The sequence below is a fragment of the Fukomys damarensis genome, unplaced genomic scaffold (assembly GCF_012274545.1).
Source record: "Fukomys damarensis isolate Sample0158 unplaced genomic scaffold, DMR_v1.0_HiC HiC_scaffold_22, whole genome shotgun sequence".
Taxonomy (NCBI): Eukaryota; Metazoa; Chordata; class Mammalia; order Rodentia; family Bathyergidae; genus Fukomys; species Fukomys damarensis.
The window spans coordinates 18,959,149-18,974,405 of NW_022900934.1; positions in this window are offsets into that span (position 1 = coordinate 18,959,149).

The window sequence follows — 15,257 nt, forward strand, 5'->3', positions numbered from 1 at the left end:
AATCTCAGCCTATTAGGAAAGTGGAGCAATAGTGCTATATACACAAGGAATAGGAAAGAAAGAGAACATCTACGTGGAGAACTCTGTCTGTATCGGGCTTGGTATAGAGTAGACACTCATAGGCATCATTATTTGTGGTACTGGGGATTGAACCTAGGGCCTGACACATGCTCGGCAAGTGCTCCACTACTGAGCTACATCCTCACTGTCTTTAAAAATTTTATTTTGAGACAAGGCCCTGCTAAACTGTTCAGGCAGGACTCCACTTGTGATTGCCTGCCTTAGCCTCCTTAGACACAGACATGTCTAACCTCCAGATTACTGAGGTTTGCCTCTGAATCCTCAGTTTGAATAGTCGTCCTATGAATGGACAGTGCATGAGAATGAGTTTAAATCTTAGCTCTATCAATTATCAGTACGCGGTATGAATCTGGAAAAGTTAATCCTCTTTTTTGAGCTAGTTTTCTGCTCTTGTACTTTCCTTCTTTACATGGTTCTTATTGCAGAGTGGTGGCAGGAGGATCAATCAGATGAAATAATGAATGCATATCCTAGGCAGCATGGGGGGTGCAATATTTGTTCCCATTAGTATACTAAGGAATCAAGTCTATTCAATGGATAGTCTGAACCCTCATGGATATGACCGATATGAAGAACTCAAAACAACCAGCCCCCCAATATAAAGAGCCAATTCAAAAATGGGTATCTGAAATGAACAGATGTTTCTCAGACAAAGAAGTAAAGACAGCAAGGAAATATGTGAAAAAATGTTCCACATCACTGGTCATTCGAGAGATGCAGAAGAAAACAACACTGAGATTTCACCTCACCCCAGAAAGAATGGCTGCTATCAAGAAATCAACCAATAACAAATGCTGTTGAGGTTGTGGGGAGAAAGGAACCCTTCTCCCTTGTTGGTGGGAGTGCAGACTGGTGTATATGGAAATGAATATGGAGATACCTCAAAGAGCTGGGATTAGAGGTTCCATTTGATCCAGCTATCCTCTCCTGGGTATCTTTCCAAAAGACTTAAAGGAATCATATCGCAGTGATATATGTTCACCTATGTTTATAGTGGCACAGTTTGTAGTAGCTAAAACTTGGAAACAGCCCATTTGCCCATCAGTTGGAGACTGGATAAAGAAGATGTGGTTTTTCTATAAAATGGAATACTACTCAGCCATAAAGAATGAGAAATTAGATTCATTCACAGGAAAATGGATACATATTGAGGATGTAGTCCTTAGTGAAATAAATAAATCACACATGTGTAAATACTGAATAGTTTCTCCGGTGTGAAAAACTATAATGGTACATAAGATCCCAATGATATAATTGAGAATGTGAAATAGGAAGAAAAGAGGTAAAGGTGTAGGGAAAGTGGGAAGGGTAGGGGAAAGGTAATGAGGGAAAAGAAAAAAAGCATGAGAAAATGAAAAAATGGAGATAAAGTATTTGTAAATAGGGAAAGGGAAGAGCGGGTGAAGGGAGGATAGGGATAAGGGAGAAAAATGAGAACCAAGACCTGTTATGTAAAGGTACAAGATCCCAATGATGAATGTAACTGTACTGTATATCTAAAATGTACCAATAAACTCAATGAGAAAGAAAAAGAAATATGTGAAGATGGTATTGTCCTTTGACCTTGTAGTGTGCAAAGAGAATCAAAAGGAAAAATTCAGGGAAAAATGGCTTTCTTTGTTGGATCATTCACTTTTTCATATTCCCAGGACCTGACTTATTTTAGGCCTTTAAAACATATTTGTCAAGTTCAAGAAAGCTTTGTTCATGCCATACCAATATAGTTTTCAGTGGTCAGGGGTAGCTTCCTAGGCAGAACTGCATGCTTAGAAAAGCCTCAGGCCATCCTGAAATTTTCAAGTATAGTATAAAATTTGTGTTATAAAGATTCAAATATTCCATAATAATCAAAGTAAAGTACAATTTTTTTTCTAAAATTCAGTTCTAGAATTTCCATTTGCTTAAAACATTACACTGTCTGTGGTCTTGTGATAAAATTCTCAACCATTTTGAAAAAAAATCTATTTCCTCCATCTTTTCCTCCTTTTAAAAATATTAATTATAGTTATGCAAAAGTTTTTAAACCCCAACTCCTTCAAGGTCTGAGTTGTTTTCTATAATATGCTTCTCCCCCACTCTGGTTTCCAGTTGTAACAGACTTGTCCTTTGACTTGACTAGTTGTTTTTGCTTGATAGGGAGCATGGCGCTTTATAACTTGTCGAAGCTTTAGATGATGGTGCCTTTTCCCAGAGAGGACTCAGCCCCTCTTCCCCTCGGCACACAGAATGGAAGCTGCTCATCGCAGTGTGGTCTCCCTTTGGCTCACCATTGCTCTGGGCCTTATCTCGTTAGCACACTCATCACATAGCCAGTTGTGGCACTGCCATCCCCTCCAGCACATCTTCACCCCTAATCTGTTTCTTCAGCACCATGAAACTGCCCCCAAACCCCTCTGCTTTTTGGCGGTTTTTAGCATAGCCTTTTAGCCTCCTGCTCTTGCAGATTCAGCAAATGCCGCAGACAAAGTTGGCCATGTGTTTAAAGTCCCTCAAGACTCCAGTATCCCTTTGGCCTAGGAAGATCCTCCAAAACACTGAATGCTTTTAAAACAAGGGCCCTTCATTTTCATGTTGCACTAGGCCTCATAAGTTATATAAAGGGTCCTGTGTACAAACAAAGAAAACGTTGGTTTAAAGTTAAAGGGGCCATCATTTCCTTCTTAAGATTCTCCAGTCCCTTCCCCTCACACATTTAGAAGAAAATCTAAACTACTTCTGGAACCTACCAGTTGCTTCCTGATCTGCCCTAACTTGCTTTGCTGATCTCTGAACTCCAGCGACTTAGGCCAGTCCCTTAAACAGTTGAACCCTGAACCCTCTGTCCACCTCATCCCATCGTTGGCTTTGTTACCATTCTGTCTGAATTCCACAGCAAGGCCCTGCCCTGACCACTTACTCTTCCAACTACATTTGATCTTAGCCTACTTTAAGCTCTTCATAACTCCATGATTTCTGAAAGGAACTTGTTTGGTTATTTACTCACTTATCTATTTTCTGTTTTCCCCACTAGACTAGACTCAGTGAAAGCAGCAATCTTCCCACTTTGTTCCTAAAGCATTGCACAGCCTTTGGCACAGAGCAGAAAGGGTGAAGATGAATAGAGTTGGTGCTGGGATTTGCATATCAAAATGCTGATTTGCTGGGACACTCTCCAATAGGAAGGAGAGATCGGAGTTAATACCACAAACTGTAGGTGAGGATAAGAATGGGCAAGGTGGCCACTATTTCATAGTCTCCTGGCACCAGAGGCTGTGGAAGGCCAGGTGATAGGAGTAACCTTCTTAGTCCAGTCTCCTGGGTCAGGTCCCGGCAGCAGGTTGGAGTTGTGGAAAGGTCTGACTGCTGGTATGAACAAAGAAGCAGGAAACAAGAGACTCATAGAAATGGAAACATTGGATTGGAGACCACTTAACACAATGCTCCATTTTATGGAGAAGAATATTGAGGCCGAGAAGCAAAAACACATTCTATAACAGTACTAGCAAAAATCCAAACTGACCAAGAACAGTTCAGTGTTAAGACTTTGGTATAAGTGTAGTATTAAATGAGTTTACATTGAGTGCTTGGGACAGTTAGTAGCACAAAGAAATTTCTATGAATACCTGTGTATTTGCATATTAAAGATGAATCTCTTGAGTTTGTTTGTTGTTCCACGAAATTTGGAAGCCCCTTACTTGCATCATTTCATTTACCCCTCCCAGCTACCTGGTGTGGTAATACTATGTTGCCTTTGAAAAGTTTTACAGACAAGGAAATGAAGGCTCAAGCTAGACAGTGGCAGAGCTGGGTGTGGCTCCAGTCTGGCTGACTCTGGGGTTTGGTTCCTGGCCACTACCCTGGGTGGCATCACTGGCAGAGCTGTTCTGGCATCTCTGTGCTCTTTCCAGTGCCAGGCCTGTGACTGGCCTGAATGGGAAATGCTGCTGATTCACATTTGCTGTGCTGGGAAGCTGCCTTACTCATTGGCATGTTCATGCCACATGCATACTCTGTATCTCCCCAGGCAGGCTGTGTGCTGGGCCCTGCAGAAAGACGGGTGAAGCTAGGCATGTCCTGTGGGTTAGAGTAGCAGGCTCCCAGGCTGGAGGGGGCTGGCAGAAAGTAGGACGCATCGAAGAGCTAATAAGCACGGGTTTACTCTCCCTTCAGGTCCTAGCTGCCCCTTGCTGGGGGAAGATGCAGCTTTCCTGGAGGTCGTGAGTGGCTGGGACCAAAGGCAAACCTTTGAATCCAGGTGACTTGTCTGGTGCCCCCCACTCAAGGCCTGTGCATGGAAGTTTGTGAGAGAGCTCACTTGTTTTCGGCTCTGGTTGTATCTGTGAGTCCCATACACCAGTGGGCCCATGAAGCTGTGCAGAGCGAATAAAGCCCTGGCAGAGGCCACCCCTGTGAGTTCAAAGACCTTCAGTAATGATTGCAACTTTATCACCCCTACCACTGTGTGACCTCTCCAGCTTGGAGTTTCCAGGCTGTCCCACTCCCTCGAGACCTGTCCTCACGCCATCTCACTAGCACCCCCAACAAACCTTGTGGGATTCAAAGTGGATTATTCAAGGTGAGTGTTCCCTTTTCATTTCTCAGCAGAGATGCCAAACCCTATGACATCCACTGACCTCATTTACCCATTTCATTTATGCATTCATGCAACAATACATTCATTCAATAAATATTCCTTGGATTCCCATTGCAGGTTAAACTCTGTACTGGGTTCTGAGGATACACTTGAAAATAAATCAGTCATAGTTTCCACTGTCATGGAGCTCACATTAAAAAGTGCAAGCAACAATAAAGCAAGGGGAAAACAATTATACATTTTAAAAGGTGCACAGAACGTGGTGGTATGAATTGGGGCTAACTCATGTCAGCTCAGGAGAGACAAGCATTAATTATCAGGGGCTTTATAAGCCAGTTGGTAAACATAGATACTATGAAAAATTGAATTATATACATTTATAATTAAGTAAATTATATTAAAATCAAAAGAAAACATCAGTTCTTAATTATTTTACTACTGTTTACATCTTGCAATTATTTGCTCTGATTCTCTTTGTATGGTGGAAATGACGTGGTAATGTGTTACTGTTCTGCTTTCTGCAACTCTACATTCAGTGACTTCATGTTGCTAGTTTGGCAGTAGCCAAGATGGGAATATCTATACCATGAAAACTGACAACCCAACACATTAGAGCTCGCTTTTTTCCTTCAAGAACTGGTGGCTAACATTTATAAGCACTGTACTGTGATATGGGAGCATAGAGAGAATTTGACTTTCACTAGATCAGTCAGGGGAGAACTCTCTAAGGAGAGGTATTTTTGCCCAGAGTGAGGATGAGAATGAACTGACCTGTAACTAGAGGCACAAAGTCTCATGCCTAGAAATGAACACAGGCAAAAGCTTTGAGTTGTGGTCATTTCTGGGCAGGGGAATGAAACTAATATGTTGCTTATGTGTACATGGAGCTATGAGTATGATGAGTAATGGGTACAGGAGAGGGGGATTAGGCTGGAGAAGCTGCTGAAGGAAGCCATTGGAAGAAGCAGGTGTGATTCAGGTGCCCACTACTGGTTCCCGCTGCAGCAGTGGCACCCAGCTGTTGGAGGACCACACTCCTGACTCCCACCTCCATGCACTCCGCATCTCTGCACATTCTGCTTCACAGCTTCTCCAGAACTACAGGGGAGGAGGAGTGGCAGGAAGCTAACTCTCTTGGTATCACCTTGAACCAAGAGACCGTAGAACCTGATGGGCAGAAGCTCCAGCCTCCTTCTTTTTAAGAGAGCAAATTCTGCTCTCTGTACACTTCCTAGAGGGAGGCCCTGGTGCACTCAGGCCCACTTTACCTAGAGTAAAGACCTTTATATATTAGTCTTTTCTCCTTTCCCCATCTCTGTCTCCTTCCTCCTTTCTGCTTCCTGGGATAATTTTCTACATCAGCTACCTGCACCAAAGTCTTAGTCTCAGGTTATGCTTTAAAGGGAACTCAAACTAAGACTGGTTCACTTGAGGTTGATGTGAACACACTGCGTGTGGAACTGGCAGATGAGGAATGATGTGGCAGGGACATTTCTGCTCACCTAGATTCTTCTACCCATGGCTGGTCATCTGTACAGATTTCATGATTCCCCTTATCCTGGGTCTTAGAATCGGTCCTGACTGACTATGGACAGCCTGGTTTCTATTCCAAGCTCTGAATGTGTCATCCAGGAGGTACATTACACTCAGCACCACAGTATGGGGACCATTCCAGAGCCTCACTGCATTTTGTCAAGTCACTCAATTTTCACTCTTCCTGCATGTCTTGAGTCTGGCTCCTGATGTTGATTATCCTAGGCTGGACCTTCCCTGCCTGGCTTCTGTCTCCTCCTGGGGATATCCTCATTCTGTCTTCCACCCGATTCTGCCACATCTGCCGCCTGGATGTGACGGTTTGGGGACATCTCTGGAGCTCTGAGAATCCCATGCGGTGGCATAGAAAATCACCAGTACTGGCCATTGCTGAAGGAGACTTATCCACACAGATACACACTCTGCAGGCACCTCAAGGCACTGACAGGGGAAGCAGACCCCATCTGTCCCACCCTGGGCCAAAGAGGACACCCAGCCTTGCTTCTTCTTCAGTCTCTCCAGTTCAGCATGGGTCACGAACACCCTACTCTCAGTAGACTAAGTTAGTGTAGGGAGAAGGTCTAAGGCTAAGCCTCCTTGGAGAGCAGCTGGGAGGTTCATGTGTCTCAGAGCACGTGTCCCCTTCCTAATTCCTCTCCACTTTGTATCCCTTGACATAGGCTATCCTTCAGGACAAAAGTTGGTGAGTTGGGGCCCCCTCATGCCTTCTCTCTCCTTCCCCCAGGGGGTCTTGCTCCCTTCCCCCCCATCAGCCCCTCCCTTCTGAGGCTCTCCAGAACATTCTGACTCATCCTCTGACTCAGGCATTCTTATTTTGGTTCCCACAACCTGCTTCCTGATGGACTGGAGATCACAGCTGTCACCTGTGTACATGTGTGTCTGTGTGTATGCAAGTATATGTGCCTATGTGTGCATCTTTTGCATGCATGTGCACCTATAAAGCATGTATTGCTGGTATGTACATATGTGTAGGCCCATGTGGGCTCACGTGTATACATGTGTGAGTATATCTCCTCCATGAGAAGGCAGCTCCTCTGTCCCATCCCTGCTTGTATGTTCATTCCTCAACCAACTAGGAACACACAAACTTCCTCAAAAGGCCCCTGAAAGGGTGTTGAGGGGGCAGGAAGCCTCAGATCAGTCATTCCAAGACTATCATGTTATTGAGGGTGATTAGGACAAAGAAAGACCAACTTGATGACCTCAGCTGGCCAACCCTGAATCTGGAATCTCTACTGTAGATGACAGGAATCTAGGGGCTAGAGCCAACATCTCTTTTGACACTTTAAGCCTAAAAGAACTACACTGGTAAGAATCATGCTCAAAATTAACCAGCAAGCAAATAACCAAGCTAGATTTGGGTGGTCTTTGATTCATGCCTTCAACCAAAGCCAGGCTGCTCCAGGCTGTTTCCTCTTTTCCCACCTCAGGCAGAACTTTCACAACTCTGCCAGGCCTGTGCTATTCAGTGTGGTGGTCACCAGCCCCATGGAGCTATCAAACATTTGAAACATGGCCAGTCCAAATTGAGATATGTTCTAAGTGTGAAACACTTGCCAGATTTCAAAGACTTAGTATAAAAAATGGGAAATATTTTAATAATTTTCTATTGATTACATATTCGAGTGATATTTTAGATATATCATATTACATAAAAGTATTATTAGAATTAATTTCATCAATTTATGTCCACTATTTAAAAGGTGGGTACACTGTGTGTGTGTGTGTGTGTGTGTGTGTGTGTGTGCGTGTTTGTGTGTGTGTTCTGGGGATCAAACTCAGAGCCTCATGCAAGTACTCTAGCACTAAGTAACACTCATAGCCCTGTTGTTTTATATATAAAGTTTTATTAAAACACAACAGAATGTTTCATTTACATAGTGGGTGTAGGCAGTTTTGCTCTGCAGTGGCAGTATTGTGCTGGAGACACCATGATGTGCAAAGGCTGAGTTACTTTCTGGTTCTTTACAGAGAGTTTGCTAACCCTCGCAATTAGACCACCAACTTCTTTGAAAACAGGGGCTATTGGCTTCACCCACAATAAGTGCTTAAGAATTATTCATTGGATGAATGAATGAAGACAAAATTTTGGAAGGCAAGTTTGGATTTCCAGGTAAAAAGTTTAGTGCGTACTGAAGTATGGATCTGAGAGACAACACATAATATTCTGGGGTGCTCCTGGACACTTAAATCAGCTGCCTCTTTGTGGCCTGGCCTCCTGGTTTTCTTTTCCAGGCAACCTTTATCCTACCAGCACACACTTCAACAAACCGCTGACCATCTCCCAATCAGTGTCCTCCCCATGGAGCTATCAAACATTTGAAACATGGCCAGTCCAAATTGAGATATGTTCTAAGTGTGAAACACTTGCCAGATTTCAAAGACTTAGTATAAAAAATGGGAAATATTTTAATAATTTTCTATTGATTACATATTCGAGTGATATTTTAGATATATCATATTACATAAAAGTATTATTAGAATTAATTTCATCAATTTTTTTTGGTTTTCTTTTCCAGGCAACCTTTATCCTACCAGCACACACTTCAACAAACCGCTGACCATCTCCCAGAATCAGTGTCCATTGTAGGAAGGTGGCCCTTCTTAGCATGGCCTGCTGGGTTCACATGCACCACCTCGCCCAGATCTTCAGTCTGTTTGTCTGCTATCTCCTTGTCCTCTGGCACTCGTGGATCACTCCCACAGTCCCCACCCATTCTGGTCTTCCTGCCTTTCTTCATACTCTATGCAAGTTAAACATCCACCCTTCTAGGCTCAGCTCCAATATTTCTTCCTTGAGACATATGTGGTATTTTGCCAATTTTAGGGTTTCTTTTGAATAATTGTTACCATAAGATAAATGATAAGTGATAGTCAGTTCCCACAGCACGTTTTATCTTTCTTCATTGTCATGGTAAAGATTTAAAGCAGAAAATCTCACTTTTTAATTAAATTTTAATTTTTCATCAGTATATGTTTGCAGGACATAATGATTACATTCATTATGAATATTTGGTACATGCACATAATACACCTTAATTATTTTTTTATGTCACCTTCCTCTCACCTGCCTATGCCTGACATCACTCTAGATTCTCTGCATGTGTTGTCATTTAAAATTCTCATAACTATGAAATTGGTATGATTTACACCCATTTTATAGGTGAAAAGAAATTGAGATTCAAAGATGTGGTATAGGAAATGTAAGTGGTCCTGAAATTCAAATTTGGGTTAGCTGGACTCCAGATTCTAAAGTCTTGATCTCGGTTCTGTTCTCGCTCTTGAGATGACACCTTGTTCACCTATGCCTGGGTCCACTGTGTTCTTGTTCCAGGCCTTAGAGTATATCCTGACTGGGTGCAGCTCAGTGTGTGCTCTAAGGTCTCCATGTTAACTCTTCATCTGTGGGTCTCAGTCTTGTGTCCATAGGGAAGTTCTCCATGGTTGCCCAGACTGGGATAAATTCAGGATATATTTTTACAAATCACCCAGGTCTTCTTCTTCCATAACCTTGTTTTTTGTTTTTTTGGAGGAAGGGGTCTCACTATGTAGCCCAGGTTAGCTTGGAGCATGCTATCTTCCTGCCTCAGCCTTCTGAGTACTGGAATTACAGGCACAAACCTCCATGCCTAGCCTCCTTTCATAACTCTTACCACATTTTCTAAATGGCGTTTTTAACATTTGTCTCCCCTGTCGCCTACCACTGGACTACGAGAATCCAAAGGCAGGAACTTGATTACTATAGTTCAGCTGTCTCCTTAGTGTCTGGTGTATCCAAAGGCACAGTGAGTACCTGAACAGATGAATGACACTCTGTTTGATCTCTTCAATTGGATGTCAGCCTCGCCAGTCTCCAAATCCACAGGGAAGTAGAAAACCATGCGAGTTTCTGTCCCCATGCCCTCCCCTGGAGGAATGACTTAGAGTTGAAGACACTGGTATACATTAAAAGGAGATCATGAGAGATGGACAATTGCCTGGCCAGTTATGTTTGAGAACAGAGCTTGTGACAGACAGCACCTTTCCTCAGCTCAGCCCAGGAAAATTGCCCCAACCACCCCTCCATGCCCTCTTGGGGAAGAAGCCTGTGACTGACAACATAGCAGACAGAGGTGGAGTGGGTAGGTCCCCCTTCTGGGGATGAGCAGATAGGCCTATGGCCTGAGCAATGAGTCAGAAAGACTCCCCACCCTGACCCCACCCCAGGGAGTGAGGGAAGTGAGCTGATCAGCCACACGTACAACAGCTCCTCAGAGGAGTTTGATCCCAAACTGCTGCCCAAGAGCTCCCTATTCTCTGTCTCCTGCTGCCTCCATGGGTGTGGTTTAAGAATTTCAGTTTTCATCTGGTTCAGGGAAGGCACTAGTAGGTGAGGCCTGTGGTAGGTGGAGCTTTTGTATCTGCTCTTCTTGCTCCCAAAACATCACAATGCTTGGTTGATGGTGGGAGGTTCTATGTAGGACCCCTAAAAAGCCAGTCTCATGGGCATGCCTAGGTCCAGTGTGAACAACTCATTCTTTTTTGTCTGGGCCTGTCTGGTTTTAAAAACCGAAAGCCCCCCTTCTCAGGAACTCCTTCAAACAGTCCCTAGCAAGCCAGGATAACTGCTTACCCCTCCTAAGTGCCTTGCTCCTGAGAGATCAGTTTCAGCATCAGATGCTTTTGGCTGCTGAGAAACTCTTCATCATTTCCACACAACGATGCTGATCTCTTTTGAGGCTCCTGGTGTGCTGGAGCTATGGACATGCAGTTCAGACCTGCTAATCTAGCCAGACCACGGGGTATTTATAACTGATCATGGAGACTCTGTGAAGTTCCTGCAAGTGGAGGGCCCCTGGGATCTGATCTACTGGGCTATGATGGTGACCACACTGAGCTGGCCTGAATTTTGGGAGATATATCCATAAAGAGTGGAATAAGGTAGATTAGAAAATACAATAGAAATATAATGAAAGGTATTTATATAATTTAAAATTTAATAGTAGTTATAATTAAAAAGGAATAGGCACCATTAATTTAAAAATATTCCATCCACTTAAACTGATTAGCCATTATCATTTTAATATAAAATAAATATAAAATGAATTAATATAAAATTATTAATGAGATCTCTTACTTTTTTTTTTCTTAATTCCCAGTGTAACTTCTGTATGCATTTCATACTATTAGTGCATCTCTATTTGGACCAGCCACATATCAATTGGTCAGTGGCCGTGTGTGACTTGTGGCTCCATATTGGACAGTATAGAACTTGGCCCTTTGACAGCAGGGAAATTAGATCTGTACTGAGACAGGTCTTCTACAGCCTCAGCTGGTCCATTTTATTAAGGGGGTGTTTTGGATCCTTGCCAATGAAGATATATCTGTGTAGTTCAAAGTCATGGCTTGTTCTAGTATGATACTAAAATTTGGGGGGATGATGGGAGTTGAGTATCATTTGGAGAAAAAGTGGTATTGTCATGTTCATCTCTGTAGGGCAGCCTACACTAGGAGGAATGTCCATGAATGTGGTAGGGGAGGAGATCTTTTTTCACTCTCAATCTCTGCCAATTTTAATCTCAATGGAGCATACCTCAAGTATGCCCTAAATAAAAAGGGTCCAACTAGAGCCTGTGACTAATCCTTCCCACTGTTTTTTGACAGTGGAGAGGCAGTCTGTGGATTGTATGCTAGGTCTAGAAAGCCATCTGAGATGTTGGTAAGCCCCAGTGCTTCTTAAGAATTGTTTTTGCACATGGACACCCATAAATATATAAGTATCATATTCCAGAGGCTTCCAGAAGTATTTTCTCACACTGCAGATTAAGCACTTCTATAAAAATTATTCTGAACTGTGTTTCCAGAACATCTAGAGTAAAAGGATAGAAAAGACAAGACCAAATGTTAAAGAGAATGGGGATCAGTCAGTATGTGTGGCAAGGGTATAAAGGGCACAGTCACTTCGAAAAAGAGACTGGCAGTTCCTTAAAGGGCTAAATAAATATTTAATTTACTACCTAGTGATTCTATTTCTTGGTATTTAGGAGAAATAAAAACATATACTCATAAAAATCTTTTACAAAAGTATTCACACAAGCTTTAATCACAATAGTCTAAATCTGGAAACTGTTCAGATACTCACTAACAGGAGAATGGGTAAAAATTTATGGTCTATTTATACAATAGAATATAACTCTGCAATAAAAAGAAATAGATTAGTGATACACACAATATGAACAAATCTTAAAAAAAATCATGCTGAGCAAAAGAAACCAGTCACAAAAGACTTCATTTGTGATTCCATATGTGTCAGGTTCTAGACAGGTTAAAAAAAACTTGCAATAAATCAGAGCTGTGGTTGTTCCTTGGGAGAGAGGGGGTTGCTATAAAGGGACATGAGAGAATTTTCTGGGGCTACCACCAAAAAAAGTACCTCTTTTTATAAACTTGTGCATTTCATTGCATGCAAATTGTACCAAAAATGGGAAAGAAGCCAGCTAAGGAAATGAATTGTTTTTGAGACACTTAAAAATCTGGTGAGCATCTAGTCATTCTTGGTAATGTTAGCCTCTCTGAAGATGGGCCAGCTTCATTCTTTCAGGCAAAGGTAATGTATGTAAAGTCACGTGCAAGATTAGGAAAATTGGAAGATTCCTAGGGGTGGCAACAGGTTCTTATTCATCATGAAGCTACCAAAGCTCAATGTAGAGATGAGTCCTTGGCAAGTGTTCATGTGTAAGGAAGTTCATGGCAAGGAACTATTCATGTGTACATAAAAAAAAACACAAATGTTTATTGGTGGTATTATTCATGGATAGTCTTAATGAGAAAGCAGATCAGTTGCATTTTCCCAGAAGGGGACATTAAGAAGTCAATCTTCCTTCTTCTTTTCCTTCTATCCTTTTCTTTACCCTCCCTCCTTTGTTCCTTTCTCTTCTTTTTTCTTCCCTCTCCTCCCTCTCCTCTTTTTTTGTCTCTTGCCCTCCATCTATTTCTTTCTCCCCCTTTCCCATCTCACAGGAATAACTACCAACCTAAGACCTTTTGATTATGAATCCTTGTAGCATAGTGTCCATGGACTTATGAGTGCTTCAGAGATCTATGAAAAGAGCTCAAGACTGAAGAAGTAAAGAAAACTGCAAAGAATAAGAATGAATTTTGATTAATTTATATAAAATATCACATTTTATCAGAAAACTCAATTCTATTCAACCCCTACAGTTATGTAGGAATTATACGCACTGTTAAGATTGTTACAGTTTAGATCTAAAATGTCCCTCCAAAAGTCACATGTGTTCAGAGCTGACATCTAGTTGAAAGAGATAAGCCACTGGGAATGTGACCTGGAAGGGTGTTTTCTTCTCCCTAGCATCTCCTTTCTTGGTGTACTTTATGGTTTCCATGAGGCAAACAACTTTCCTCTTCCATGCAGTTTTACCATGCCATTTCTGCCTTGGAACCAACCAAACATGGACTGAACACACTGAAACTGTCAAGCAAAATAAATCTCTACTCCTCTATGCTTTGAGTGTCAGGCATTTGTTTCAATGATGGTAAAACTGATTAATTCAGAAAATTGGTACCAAGAGTAGGGTCACTAGGGTGATTGTACCTAACTCTGTAGTTCAGAAGCCTTTAGAACTAGTTTGTAGGAGGTGTTTAGAAAAGTTTGGAATTACAGGTTAGAGAAATCATAGAATGTTGTGAGCAGCTTAATGTGCAATATTGGTCAGAGCTCAGAAGACCAAAATGCGAATGGAAATGCAGACGGTAAAGGCCAGGCTCAGGGGGTTTCAGCTGGGAACAAGGACTCCTTTAGCAGTTGTGCTTTGGCAGAAAATCTCTCTACATTTTTCCCATCATGAGACTATGGGAAACTGAGATTAAGTATGACAGACTAAATAATTTGGTAAAGGAATTTTCAAGGCAGATCAATGTTTAGGCTGTGGAAAGGATATTGCTGGGCTGCATTCAGCCATATTTACAGTGAGAGTCAGGAAGAACAAGCATTGATGTGAAAGCTTGCTAGGGAGGAAGAGATTGTAAAGTTGGGGCAAAGGAGAATGTGGTTACTGAAAAGATTAGTATCAAAAAGAAGTCAAGGCCACTGCCACCATCTCCAGCACCAGAGGGCCTGCTCAGCCCCACCCTCTCCTACCAGCACAGCTGCCATCTTTAGAGCCCAGAAGGTAGCTTCGCAGGCACCCCTGACCCCGCCCCCCTGGCATGTGCTTTCAGACTTTCTGATTGTACCAGTCTTTAGACCTACTCTGTAGAGGCAGAGGTGGTCATAAAGGGTATTTTCCAGCGCTCCCAACTTTGAACATCTTTAAAGAAGGGGCAGGGGAAACCTGTAGTAGAACTGAGTGTAGTTCATCCCTTCAGGAGGTCAGGGAACTCAATCTGGGCCTTGCAGCCTTAGGTCAGTCTGCATTGTGGGGTTCTGCCACCAGCTAGCTGAGATCAGGGGACTTGGTCCTGCACATGGCAGTGCATGTTGAATATTATGATATCAGTGATATAGTCTGAAGAGGCCTTTCAAACTCATTTTTTATTTCTTTTTTTATTCCACTCTGCAAATTCTTTTTTTCTCTGTCCTCTTTCTTCAACTCAGTCTCTTGCTCCACCATATTATCCCTCATCTCCCTTTTTGTTTCTGCTCCTGTCCTAACTCAGATTTATTCTTTTATTATTTTTTCTCTTTTCCCTATGTTCTTTTCTTATGTCATTCTACCTCACTCAAGGGTTATTATACTTTTATTCTGTTTATCCATTTTGAATTTAACAGTTTCCTGATGATTGTGTGGTCATTCTATGTCTTCTGGCTTCATGTGTAACCTTCTCTAATTCTTTTACATGTCTACTCCTCTCGTCCTAACTCTGTTTTAGGTCCTCATCCTAAATGGTAAATATCCTTACTGAAAAGTTTATTCACTGCAAACATATTTTGGATTGCTTCTTGATTTTAATTTAATTCACATGGTTTGAAGGTGATAGACTGATGACTACCACAAATGGTCAATTTTCAAGTTGTGCTTAATCATATTGTGGCGCTGATTGTATCAATTAG